General features: G+C 39.9%; 1 long non-coding RNA gene across 3 annotated transcripts in view; it reads left to right on the plus strand.

Annotated features, from left to right (window-relative positions):
- Nucleotides 1-14,102, plus strand: part of LOC116743907 — a 30,952-nt gene that overhangs the window by 4,234 nt on the left and 12,616 nt on the right. For 2 of the 3 annotated variants that reach the window (XR_004346915.1, XR_004346916.1), the window contains exon 1: nt 13,588-13,721. This is a non-coding gene — a long non-coding RNA (uncharacterized LOC116743907). Of the gene's footprint in view, nt 1-13,587; nt 13,722-14,102 lie in introns of those variants that run through there. The other variant, XR_004346917.1, reaches the window with a different exon arrangement.

Consider the following 14,102-nt stretch of genomic DNA (forward strand, 5'->3'; position numbering starts at 1 on the left):
GGCTATTCTATTCCATGTTTTGGCCTTAGGAGGAAGTCTGGAGCTTTTTAGAATCTAGTTCCAAGATTTCAGGTAACTGGTGAAGGGACCTACCTGTTTCTGGAACCCCTTTTCAGTGTATTCTCTTCCATCCAAACTGTCGGAGGGAAAGAGCATGTGGGGCTCTGGGCTACCTGTACTGAGTGGGGATTTAGGGCCACAAACAGAAATAAGGGTGTTTCCTGTGAGCTGCCAGTGGGTCCCTGTCATTTAAGAAATGCTTCTGAAGGCAATACTAAAGGCATGAAAGATTCCTCTGGTGCATCTTTTGAGGCTGTAGTGATCTGTACCTACTAGGGGGGACCGAGGCATCTTTTGGTTCAGCGCATTCCCTAAGTGGGGAAAAGGACACAAGGACATTGTCAGAAAGAAGTTGAGCATAATGTTCTTCATCAGTGCCCTTGAGAAGCTGCCCGGGTCCAAGTTTTAGAGGACCCCCAGTTTGGTTCCACTGTCAGCGGATCCTGCCAATTTAAACTCAGTCCTATTTCCAGAACCCTCTCTGCCACAGCACCTTCGTCAGTGTTCAGTGAAGGAGGAATCCCAGTAACATTCTTTTATCTGTCTTATGTCCTCTGTGACAGACATAAAGTTGGTACTCAGTAAATGTTATATGTACCCTGCTCTGATGGTTAATTTTATGTGTCAACTTGGTTGGGCTATGGTGCCCAGATTTTCGGTCAAACACTAGTCTAGATGTTGCTGTGAAGATATTTTTTAGATGAGATTAACATATAACATTAAATCTGTAGACTTTGAGTAAAGCAGATTACCCTCTATAATGTGGGTGGGCCTCATCCAACCAGTCAAAGATCCAAAGAGAAAAAGACTGAGATACCCTGAGGAAGAAGGAATTCTGCCTTCAGACTCAAACTGCAACATCAACTCTTCCCTGGGTCTCCAGCCTGCTGGCAAGAATTAAGGCTTGCCATCCCCCCCAGTTGTGTAACTCAGTCCATTAAAATAAGTATCTCTATCTCTGTCTATCTAAGTATCTACCTATCTGATCTACACACACACACACACACACACACACACACAAACACGCACACCCCTTATTGGTTCTGTTTTCACTGGAGAATCCTGACAAACACAGCTGCCATCTCACTGAGCTTATTCTATGGAGTGTCACCATGCTCTACTGATAATTCAAGCTTTACTACTCTGGGTCATCACTATTAGAAAATTCTTTCTTAAGAATAACCTTTATTGACCCCGAGACAATAATATCCATAGGAACACATGTGCTTCCTGCCATTATCCCTTCTCTCTCTTTAATCAACATTTTTTTCTGCCTTTACTAGATCTTTTCCATCATCTTTCAGATCTGCTTAGCTATCTAGAATAGTTCACCTTTTAAAAACCCTCTCTTTTCCCAAAACCCCCTCCAGCAAGTACACCACTTCTATTCTCAGTAGAAAACCTTCTTGGAAATTTTTTCTATATTAATTTTCTTTAATTTTCACTCCACAATCTCTCCATAACTGTGTCCTATCAGAGAACATTCGTATTATTTTCCTGAGACTGCTGTTCTGTAGGTCAAAGTGATCTCCACATTGCTAAATCTGAGTCCCTCTTCTGTCACTATGTTTCTTGACCTGTTAGCATTTGACACAATTGACAACTTCCTCATTCTTCAGTCTCTTCTCTTGATTCTATGACACTACATTTTTCTTAATTTTTATTTTAATGGCTGCTGCTTCTTAGTTTCTTTTGCTTGTTCTTCTCTCCTTTGATCTCTAAATGTTAAAGGGACCCAAGACCATATTTGGCCTCCATTTCCACGTTTCCTACATGTTTTCTTTTGCATTTCCATGTGTTTATAACTCATCCTTTAAAAAAAGACTCCCAAGTCTGTCTATAACCCAGCCTTGCCTCTCCCTGGAACTCTCTATCCATACGTCCAGCTCTTTACCTCCCAGCTCATTTTGGTTGTTCATTGTCAACTCAAACTCCACATGCTTCATCGGGCCCACACAGACATCTTGATTTTCTCCTTATTCTCCTCCTCTTTCAAGCCCCCACACTTAGCAACTGGAATCGCCATCCACCCACCAGACAAAGCTGAACATCCAGACATTTTCCTGTATCCCTCTTTTGTCCTCACTTACCCTCCCTGCACATTCATTCCAGCAGACAGTGTTGTTTTCAATGCTGCCTCAAAGTGATGGGGCCTCAGCCTTCATTTATTTGCATCCAGTTCTCACCTGAAGCACTGCAAGGACTGCTTAACCAGTCCTGTGCTTTCACGCTTGCATCCATATAGTCCGTTCTCTATACAGAAATTAGATGATTTCTAAACTACATAAATAGAATTCCATTTTGTAACATCTTTTAATATCTTCTGATCTCTCAAAGAATATAATCCAAATTCTTTATGTTGGCTTATACAGGCCTACCTGACTTGGCTCTGCCTCCTTCCATGCTTCTCCTTGCTCACAAGGACACACATGTTAATTCAGTGACCTGCCTTCTCTACCTCTCATAAGCCCCATTTATGCATGTGTAAGCCTTTAAACAAGCCTTTTGCCTGGAGGCTCCTCCTCGTGACCTCACTGCTGTTCTATCTTGTCTTCTAGATCCTTGCTCTATTGTCGCCTTCTCAAATGGGTCGTTCCTCACCACTCTCTGCAGGTGCCATCTAGTCCCTCTGTATACCATCCTATTTTAATTATTCACCCAACACTCATCAATTTTTGTTACTCCTATGGTAGTTCACTATGGTTTGTTTATTATTTGTCAGCAAGCACCTGATTGAAACTTCCTGAAAGAATACAGGTCTCTTTTCACCAATGCACCTCCAACATGAAGATCAGTACTAGGGTATTGAAGGTACTTTATAAGTAAGAAAGGAAGGGAGGGAGGGAGGGAGGGAGGGAGGAAGGAAGGAAGGAAGGAAAGGAAGAAAGAAAGGCATCTTATATGCTTCTTCATTTTCCAGTCTATCCAATCTTCCCATCCTCCCTACCCTAATCTACTTTAAGATTCTATAGATTTGTCTATTTTGGGAATTTCATATAAATGCAATCATTTATTTTCCCTTTGTCCCCATACTGTTGATCCCTTTTACCAATTTTGCCCTTCCTCGCCCTTGTGCCTTCTGGTAACCACTATTCTGTTCTCTAAGTATCTATGTATTTGTTTTTGTTTGATTTGATTTGTTCATTTATTATGTTTCTGTTTGTTTATTAGTTTTTTGTTTTTGTTTTTGTTTTTTTTTGCGGTACGTGGGCCTCCCACTGTTGCGGCCTCTCCCGTTGCGGAGCACAGGCTCCGGACGCACAGGCTCAGCGGCCATGGCTCACAGGCCCAGCCGCTTCGCGGCACGTGGGATCCCCCCAGACCGGGGCACGAACCCGTGTCCCCTGCATCGGCAGGCGGACTCTCAACCACTGCGCCACCAGGGAAGCCCTGTTTATTAGTTTTTTTATTCCACATAGGAGTGAAGTCATACAGTATTTGTCTTTCTCTGTCTGACTTATTTCACTTAGCATAATACCCTCAAGGTTCATCCATGTTGTCCCAAATGGGAAGATCTCATCTTTTTATGGCTGAGTAGTATGAATATTCCATTGTGTGCGTGTATCTCACATCTTCATTATCCATTCATCCTTTGATGGGCACTTAGGTTGTTTCCATGTCTTGGCTATTGTAAATAATGCTGCAATGAACATGGGGGTTCGCATATCTTTTTTGATTAGTGTTCTCACATTCTTTGGATAAATACCCATAAGTGACATAGATGGTTCATATGGTAGTATTCTTAATTTTTTCTGAGGAATCTCCATACTGTTTTCTATAGTGGCTGCACCAATTTACATTTCTACAAACAGTGCAGAAGGGTTCCATTTTCTCCACATTCTCTCCAGTACTTGTCATTTCTTGTCTTTTTGGTAATAGCCATCCTGACAGATGTGAGGTGACATCTCATTGTGGTTTTGATTTGCATTTCCCTGGTGATTAGCGATGCTGAGCATCTTTTCATGTGCCTGTTGGCCATCTGTATGTCTTCTTTGGAAAAATGTCAAATCAACTCATCTGCCCATTTTTTGAGTTGTTTGTTTTTGTTATTGTTGTTGTTTTGAGTTATATGAGTTATTTATATATTTTGTATATTAACCCCTTATTGGATATATCATTTGCAAGTATCTTCTCCCATTTGGTAGGTTGTCTTTTAGTTTTATTGATGGCTTCTTTGCTGTGAGAAAGCTTTTTAGTTTGATGTAGTCTCAACTGTTTGTTTGTTTGCTTTTATTTCCCTTGCCTGAGGAAACATATACAAAAAATATTGCTAATAACAATGTAAAAAAGGATATTGCCTATGTTTTCTTCTAGAAATTTTATGGTTTCAGGTCTTACATTCAAGTCTTTAATCCATGTTGAATTTATTTTTTATATGGTGTGAGAAAGTAGTCCAGTTTGATTCTTTTGCATGTAGCTGTCCAGTTTTCCTAACACCGCTCATTGAAGAGTCTATCTTTCCCCCATTTTATAATTCCTGCCTCTTTTGTCATTCATTAATTGCCCTTATAAGTGTGGGTTCATTTCCAGGCTCTCTATCTTGTTTCATTGATCTCTGTGTCTGTTTTTTTTTTTTTTTTTTTTTTTTTTTTGCGGTACGTGGGCCTCTCACTGTTGTGGCCTTTCCCGTTGCAGAGCACAGGCTCCGGACGCGCAGGCTCAGCGGCCATGGCTCATGGGCCCAGCTGCTTCGCGGCATGTGGGATCTTCCCGGACCGGGGCACGAACCCGTGTCCCCTGCATTGGCAAGCAGACTCTCAACCACTGTACCACCAGGGAAGCCCCTCTGTGTCTGTTTTTGTGCCAGTATCATACTGTTTAGATTACTGTAGTTCTGTGGTATGGTTTGATATCAGAAAGCTTGATACCTCTAGCTTTGTGAGTTCTTTTGTGTTTCCATACAAATTTCATTTTTTTAAATATTTATTTATTTGGTTGCATGGGGTCTTAGTTGCATCTCCAGGGCTCCTTAGTTGAGGCGCACCAGATCCTTAGTTGTGGCACATAGGCTCCTTAGTTGTGGCATGCGAACTCTTAGTTGTTAACGGCATGCACATGGGATCTAGTTCCCTGACCAGGGATTGAACCCAGACCCCCTGCACTGGGAGCGCAGAGTCTTAACCGCTCTGCCACCAGCCAAGTCCCCATACAAATTTTAGACTATTTTGTTCTAGTTCTGTGAAAAATGCCATTGGTATTTTGATGGGGATTGCATTATATCTTATATTGCCTTGTGTAGTATGGAAATTTTAACAATATTAATTCTTCCAATCCATGAGCACAATATATCTTTCCATATGCATTGTCAACCTAAACTTCTTTCGTCGGTGTCATTGTTTTCTGAGTACATGTATTTTACCTCCTTAGCTAGATTTATTCCCAGGTATTTTATTCTTCTTGATGTGATTGTGAATGGGACTGTTTTTTTAAATTTCTTTTTCTGATAGTTCATTATCAGTATATTGAAACACAACAGATTTCTATATATTAATTTTGTGTCCTGCAACTTTACCAAATTAATTGAGTTCTAGTAGCTTTTTGGTGGCATATTTAGGATTTTCTATGTATTATTGTGTCATCTGCAGACAGTGACAATTTTACTTCTTCGTTTTCAATTTGGATGTCTTTTATTTATTTTTCTTGTCTGACTGTTATGGCTAGAAATTTCAATACTATGTTGAATAAAAGTGGTGAGAGTGGGCATCCTTGTCTTGTTCCAGGTCTTAGAGGAAATGCTTTCAGCTTTTCACCGTTAAGTATGATGTTAGCTGTGGACTTTTCATATATGGCCTTTATAATGTCAAGGTATGTTCCCTCTATGCCCACTTTGTTGAGAGTTTTTATCATAAATTGATGTTGAATTTTGTCAAAAGCTTTTTCTGCATCTACTGAGATGATCATATGGTTTTTATTCTTCAGTTTGCTAATGTGTTTTATCACATTGATTGATATGTGGATATTGAACCATCCTTGCATCCCTGGGATAAATTCCAGTGATCATGGTGTACGATCCTTTAATATACTGTTGGATTCCATTTGCTAATATTTTGTGGAGGATTTTTGCATATGTGTTTGTCAATGATATTGGCCTTTTATTTTCTTTTTTTGTGATATCTTTGTCTAGTTTGGGTATCAGAGTGATGCTGGTGTCATAGAAGGAGTTTGGGAGTGTTCCACCCTCTGAAATTTTCTGGAATAGTTTGAGAAGGATAGGTGTTAACTGTCTTCTAAATTTTTGGTAGAATTCAACTGTGAAGCCATCTGGACCTGAACTTTTGTTTGTTGGGAGTTGTTTTATTACTGATTCAATTTCATTAATGGTTATTGGTTCTATCATATTTTCTATTTCTTCCTGACCCAGTCTTGGGAGATTGTAGGTTTGTAGGAATTTGTCCATTTCTTCTAGGTTATCCATTTTACTGGCATATAATTTTAGTATCTAAATATATAAATATATATAAATGTAGTAATCTCTTATGATCCTTTGTATTTCTGTGGTATCATTTGTAACTTCTCCTCTTTCACATCAGATTTCATTTATTTGTGCCCGCTCTCATTTTTTCTTGATGATACTGGCTAAGGGTTTACCATTTTTGTTATCTTTTCAAAGAATCAGCTCTTAGTTACAATGATGTATTCTATTGTGGGTTTTTTAGTCCCTATTTCATTTATTTCTGCTCTAAGAGGTATGATTTCTTTCCTTCTTTAACTTTGTGTTTTGTCTGTTCTTCTTTTTCTAATTCCACTAGGTATAAGGTTAGGTGGTTTATTTGAGATTTTTCTTGTATCCTGATGTAAGTTTGTGTCATTATAAACTTCCCTCTTGGAACTCCTTTTGCTGTGTCTCATAGATTTTGTGTTGTGTTTTCATTTTCTTTGTGTCCAGGTATTTTTTTAGTTCCTTTTTGATTTCTTCAGTGACCCATAGGTTGTTAGTAGCATACTTTTTAGCCTCCATGTGTTTGTGGTTTTTGCAGGGGGTTTTTAGTTATGGTTGATTTCTAGTCTCATAGCACTGTGGTCAGAAAAGATGCTTGATATGATTTCAGTTTTCTTAAATGTACCAATGCTTGTTTTGTGGCCTAGAATGTGATCTACCCTGGAGAATGTTCCATGGGCACTTGAAAAGAATTTATATTCTGTTGCTTTTGGATGGAATGTTCTCCATATAGCTATTACATTCACCTGATCTAACATGTCATTTAAGGCCCGTGTTTCCTTACTGATTTTCTGTCTGGGTGGTCTGTCCATTGATATAAGTGGGGTGTTAAAGTCCCCTACTAGTATTGTTACTGTTGATTTCTCCCCTTATGTCTGTTAATATTTGCTTTATGTATTTGGATGCTCCTATGTTGTGTGAATATATATTTACAATTGTTATGGCTTCTTCTTGGATTGATCCCTTGATCATTATGGAATATCCTCTTTGTCTTTGTATAGTCTTTGTTTTAAAGTCTATTTTCTGATATAAATATTGATATAGTACTATCTGATATAAGTATTGCTACCCTGGCTTTCTTTTAATTTCCATTTGCATGGAATACCTTTTTCTATGCCCTTTCAGTCTGTGTGTGTCTTAGGTCTGAAGTGAGTCTCTTCTTGGCAGCTTATATACGGGTCATGCAGCCACTCTATGTCTTTTGATGGGGACATTTAGTCCATTTACATTTAAAGTAATTATTGATAGGTATGTACTTATAACCATTTCTAATTGTTTTTTGGGTTCTTTTTGCAGTTATTTTTGTTCCTTTCTTCTTCGTTCTCTTCCCTTGTGCTTTAATGACCATCTCTAGTGTTATGTTTGAATTCCTTTCTTTTTTTCTGTATGTATTATCGGTTATAGATTTTTGGCTTGTGGTTACTGTGATGTTTACATATAACAATTTATATCCGTATCTTTATCTATAACTAGATAGCAATATAGATATGTAATTATTTTAAGTTGCTGATGTCTTAAGTTCAAATGTACTTTAATGAACCTGCATTTTTACTCTCCCCACCACTTTTAAGTAATTAATTTATTTTTGGCTCTGTTGGGTCTTCATTTCTGTGCGAGGGTTTTCTCTAGTTGTGGCGAGCGGGGGCCACTCTTCATCACGGTATGCAGGCCTCTCACTATCACGGCCTCTCTTGTTGTGGAGCACAGGCTCCAGACGCGCAGGCTCAGTAGATGTGGCTCATGGGCCTAGTTGCTCCACGGCATGTGGGATCTTCCCAGACCAGGGTTCAAACCCATGTCCCCTGCATTAGCAGGCAGATTCTCATCCACTGCGCCACCAGGGAAGCCCTCCCCACCACTTTTAATGTTTTGACATCATATTTTACATCTTTTTGTGTTTTTTTTGTATCCCTTAACTACTTATTGTGGATATAGATTATTTTACTACTTTTGTCTTTAACCTTCCTACTAGCTTTATAAGTGGTGGATTTACTACCTTTTCTATATATTTGCCTTTACAATGAGATTATTCCTTTTATAATTTTCATGTTTCTAGTTGTGGCCATTTCTTTTTTAGTTAGAGAAGTCCCTTTAACATTTCTTGTAAAGCTGGTTTGGTGGTGCTGAACACTTTTAGCATTTGCTTCTCTGTAAAACTTTTGATCTTTCCATCAAATATGAATGAAGTCCTTGCTGGGCAGAGTATTCCTGGTTGTAGGTTTTCCCCTTTCATCATTTTAACTATATCACGCCATTCTCTTCTTGTCTGCAGAATTTCTGCTGAAAAGTCAGATGTTAGCATTATGGGAGTTCCCTGTATGTAACTTGTTGCTTTTCCCTTACTGCTTTTAATATTCTCTCTTTATCTTTAATTTTGGCCATTTTAGTTACAGTGTATCTTGGTTTGGTCCTCTTTGGGTTGATCCTTTTTGGGACTCTCTATGCTACCTGGACCTGGATGTCTGTTTCCTTTTCCAGGTTAGGGAAGTTTTCGACTATGATATCTTCACATATGTTCTATGCCCCTTTCTCTCTCTCTTCTCCTTCTGGGACCCCTATAATGAGAACGTTAGTATGCTTGATGTTGTTCAAGAGGTCTCTTAAATTGTCCTCATTTCTTCTTATTCTCTTTTCTTTTTCTGTTCAGCTTCAGTGATTTCCACTACTCTGTCTTCCAGCTCACTAATCCATTCCTCTGTATCATTTAATCTAATGTTTCTTCCTTCTAGTGTATTTTTCATATCACTTATTGTATTCTTCATCTCTGCTTTGTTCTTATTTATATTTTCTAACTCATTAAAACCTTCTAACTTCTCACTCTGTTCACCCAATCTTTTCCCAAGTTCTTTAAACATATTTACCATCATTACCTTGAATTCTCTATGGGGTAGATTGCATATCTCCACTTCTTCTTCTAGGGTTTTATCTTGTTCCTTCTATCATTTTGCTTTTTGTTTTCTACATAACTTAAAGAAAACAAAGATGTAGCTCTTTTATTCCTAACTTCCTGCATTACTGTATTCTTTTGTGTTTGGTCTATTTTTTGTAGTGAAACATCTAAATTCTTTTCTCATTTTCTGTTGTATATATTTTATAGCTGTTTCTTTGTGGTTACCATAGGATTACATTTAACATACTAAAGTCATTACATTCTAATTTGAATTTATCCAGCTTAACCAATAACATACAAAAACTCTGCTGTTTTACAACTCCGTCCCCAGCCCTGGTGTTTGATATCATAAAATTACATCTTTTATGTTTTGTTTTGTTTTGTTTTGTTTTTTGCGGTATGCGGGCCTCTCACTGCTGCGGCCTCTCCCGCTGCGGAGCACAGGCTCCGGACGCGCAGGCCCAGCGGCCACGGCCCACGGGGCCAGCCGCTTCGCGGCACGCGGGATCCTCCCGGACCGGGGCACGAACCCGCGTCCCCTGCATCGGCAGGCGGACTCCCAACCACTGCGCCACCAAGGAAGCCCAAAATTACATCTTTTAGATTGTGTGACTAAAAATATAAACTAATAATTCTTTAAAGTGCATTAGTATCTTAAGATATGTAGGATACAAAATGCAGAGCTATAAACCAAAGTTACAATCGTACTAGTTTTAGACTAATAATTTTAAAAAGTAATGTAGAAATCAAAAAGTGGAGTTAGAAACTGGTGTTACAATAATACTAGATTTTATAATTTCCCATGTATTTATTTACCTTTATTGAGATCTTTATTCCTTCATGTGTCTTCAAGTTACTGTGTAGTTTCCCTTTATTTCAGGACTGCAGGTCTCCCTTGAGCATTTCACACAGGACAGCTCTAGTGGTAACAAACTGCCACAGCTTTTATTTATGTAGGAATGTCTTGATTTCTTGGCTCCAAGTTTTGCCAGATAGAGGATTCTTGGTTGATGGTGTGAGTGTTTGTTTTGTTGTTGTTGTTGGTTTGTTTTAGCATTTTAATGTGTTGGCCCACTGCCTCCTGGCCCTCAAAGTTTCTAATGAGAAATAGGCTGATGATATTAATGTTGATCCCTTGCATGTGATAAGTTGCTACTCTCGCTACTTTCAAAACTCTCTCTTTTGTCTTTGTCTTTCAAATTTTGATTATATTGTGTCTTGCAGTGGGTCTCCTTGCAGTCATCTTACTTGGAGTTTGTTGAACTTCTGAGATATTTATAATTATGCCTTTCATCAAATTAGGAAAGATTTCAGCCACGTTTCTTCAAATATTCTCTCTTCCCCTTTCTCTCTCTCCTTTTCTGGGAGTCCTGTAATGTGTGTTAGTCTTCTACATGGTATCTAGCAGTTCTCTTTGGCTCTGTTTTTTATTTCTTTCTCTTTTTTTGTTTTATTTTGTTGTTGTTGTTGTTGAACACTGGACATTTAAATCTAATAATGTGGTAATTCTGGAAATCAGACTCTTCCCTTTTTCCAGGGCTTGCTATTTTTGCTTATTTTATTTTCATTTTGTAGGCTAACTCTGTGGGAAGGATCACCTGAGGTGAAAACTTTCAGTCTTCTCAGGTGTTTTCTGGGCCTGCACCTTTCCCTCATCACTTTCTAATTTTTCTCATATTTGCAAGTTGCTTTTCACTGTCCTAGTCCTTGATTTCTAGCTCCCAAAGTGGGAAAATGAGAAAACTGAAGGGAGGAAAAAAAGGGTTCTAGCCCTTTAAATCCTCCCAGAAGTCACATCAGCCAGAGTGGGAGGGGAGGTGCAAGAACAATGCACCTCACAGCCCTCAGTTGTCTGCTCCTCTCTAATCAAGAACAGAAATCAAAGAACAGATCCCTGATGTTTCGAGGACAGGGTTCTTTTTGCCCTGGTTCGCACAAGCTATACATAGCTTGCTCCAGGAACACATGCACAGTGGTCTGTCACAGGGCTGGAGGTGGAGGACTGGTAGCTGCTACTGTGCTAAGGGCTGAAATTGACTAACATTAACCACAGTTTACTGCCCAAGTCTTCTTATGGAATTTGACTGCAGTAGACTACAGAGTTCCAAAATACTTACATTAGATGGATTCTGCTGAAATTGTTGTCTATGTGAGGAGAGAAAATCCTGGTGCTTCCTACTCTATCTACACCTACATAAGCTCTTTTTCAAAACGGCATCATTAATTCATATTTTCTACTTGAAAAATTATTTTCCTTTACTTCCTGACTCAACATTTGTTCCACCACCTTCTTGGCACCCTCACCTTCTCTCCTTTTCCCCATTTTGTCTACCATGTTTTACATACTATTTAATTTAGTATTTTTTTTTCATTTTTCCTGCCTGTCGTTCTCAAATGGAATGTACGTATCATGAGGGCAGGTTTCTTTGTGTCTCTTCTTTCCTTTGTCTCCCATACACTGATGATAGTGCCCAAAAATCCATTATTTGCTCACTGAACATTGGTTAGAGCAGTGAATAAACATGACAACAACCCCCCTTCCTGTTCATTTTCACCGTTCTGGAAAATCCTTCCAAATGTCCTCTTTACCACTTTCTTCTGGTGGGTTTTGCCTCAGTGTGTTAAGAATAAAAAAGGCACACGTTTTAAAGAGAAATCCTCAAGTGTGGTAAAACTTGTAGGATAGCACAGGCTCTTACTTCTCATACTATTACTCCTCAGACATCAGTTTCTTATGCTCAAAGTTCCTCAAGATATTAACTTTTTTCACTTCTCACAGTGTGCTTTCCCAGGGGTATTTCTGCCACTATCTTTGAATGAATTCTTAATTATTAGTAATGACTCTCAGGAATTTACATAATTTACAAGTGTGTTTCAGTGATACTCTCACTCTGCATGCAGTTACTACTGTTGTGAAATTACAGGTGAAGCGATAATCACTTCTTAGTAAGGAATTGAGACCCTGAAGTCACAAATATTTGTCTCAGGTTTCAGAGGCCCCTTTGGCACACTTGCAGGGGTCGTGACAGCTTCCTTCCCGGCAGGAAATGACATTGTGTAAGTGGCTTTCCTTTCCAGATTCCTAAAAGAAATTGAATGTGTTTTAGGATGAGTATCTGGATAAAATCATGTTGCTTGCTGGGTTGGACACATCACTGATTATACCAACAGGACAGACGTTTTCTGAGGCAACCAGAGGCAGAGTGCCACCCATGTTCACCAGCTTCAGAGCCTCTGAAAGTCCTCCCCTCCCCTCCATCTTTCCATCCCTGCTGGAGACTTTTCTCACTTATCCCTAACAAAACATACTGAAATTTACAAAACTGCCACATAAAAATTGTCACTAGCCATCTGCCTCTACAAGGATTAGTTTACTAGCCACTGCAGTTGCTGACTTTCGACACACCTTGAGAGGAGTGCAGAGCAGAGATCAGGAATGAGGCACTCTGTGCTCTAGGAAAAACTGGCAGAACAGGCCTTTAGATAGTTAGATACTTTCAGGAGAAGGTTTTATCAGCCCAATTTCTTACATCTTCTCATATCTAGAAAAGGACTAAAATCATTAATGGAGACATCTGCTCCTCAGGACTAGTGGCAACATTCTGCAAAAATGTGTGCTTGGTTGCATGTATCTCTCTTCACCAAAACCACATATATACTGACTCACACACACACACGCGCACGCGTGCACACACACCTCTTTGGAGCAGTTCCTCAGAGCTATCTGAGCCGCTGTGTCCCAGGCTAAAGTCCTCATTTTGCCCCGAATAAAACTTAACTCACAACTCTCTGTTGTGCATTTTTTTTTGGTCCACAGGACCAACTCTAAGGCTTCAATCGCCATGTATTTGAAGAGTAGCTAGATATCATATGTTTCCTCTTAGATACAGATACACACTTTCTAAGTCATAGTTTGGTGTGGTGTATCCAATTAGGTTTGTAACCTTTGGAGCATCTGAAATCTTTAAAGTTATCTGTGACAGGTGGCGGATAAATCTGTGTACTTCCCCTTTAAGAAGGTGCGAGGCCCGGCCCCTTCCTAAGAGCCTCAGGCCATCATTTCCTAGCACCCCACCCAGGGTTCCCTGAAGGCTTTCCGGTTCTTGGCCAGGCTGCTTGCAGGAGAGAAACTACACTACCCAGAAGTCTGTGCTGGGAGGAAGCAGTAAGAATTGGGCCAATAGGGACGGTAAAACGGGCGTTTCCTGTGTTGTTGGCTTGGACTTCCGGCGTCCTGGGGGCGTTAGTTCTTTTGAAACGCGTTTCTTTTGTGTTCACAGGCTTTCCTTGCCCGCGACCTTTCAGAACTTCCCAGAGAATCACCATAAAGAGGTGGGAACCACCTCTGCGCCTTGTAAGACCTTGTCGGGGGCGGGGGGTGGTTAGAGGGAGCCCAACAGGACCCGTTTCGGTTGCCGCCCCTCTTGGTCCCGCTCACACAGGGAATTAGAGGCCATGGTGTAGGCACATGGTGAGGACCAGCTGATTAGTATTATCATCACTGTCATCTGTTCCCTCCCTTTCATTGCCAGAATGCTTGCATGTCTCTTAGGCCACACGGCCTTGGCATCGTTTTACGTCTTTTGTGAATGATTTCAGCATAGAAGACCTTTGGCTCTAATACAGTCACATTCTGCCCAAAAGCAGTGTCTGCCTCGCCTTGGAGCCTGACAGAGCTGGGCTCCCAGGAAGTGCTGAGTGATATTGACTTTG

Source organism: Phocoena sinus, chromosome 19, assembly GCF_008692025.1.
Source record: "Phocoena sinus isolate mPhoSin1 chromosome 19, mPhoSin1.pri, whole genome shotgun sequence".
In the NCBI taxonomy this organism is placed as follows: domain Eukaryota; kingdom Metazoa; phylum Chordata; class Mammalia; order Artiodactyla; family Phocoenidae; genus Phocoena; species Phocoena sinus.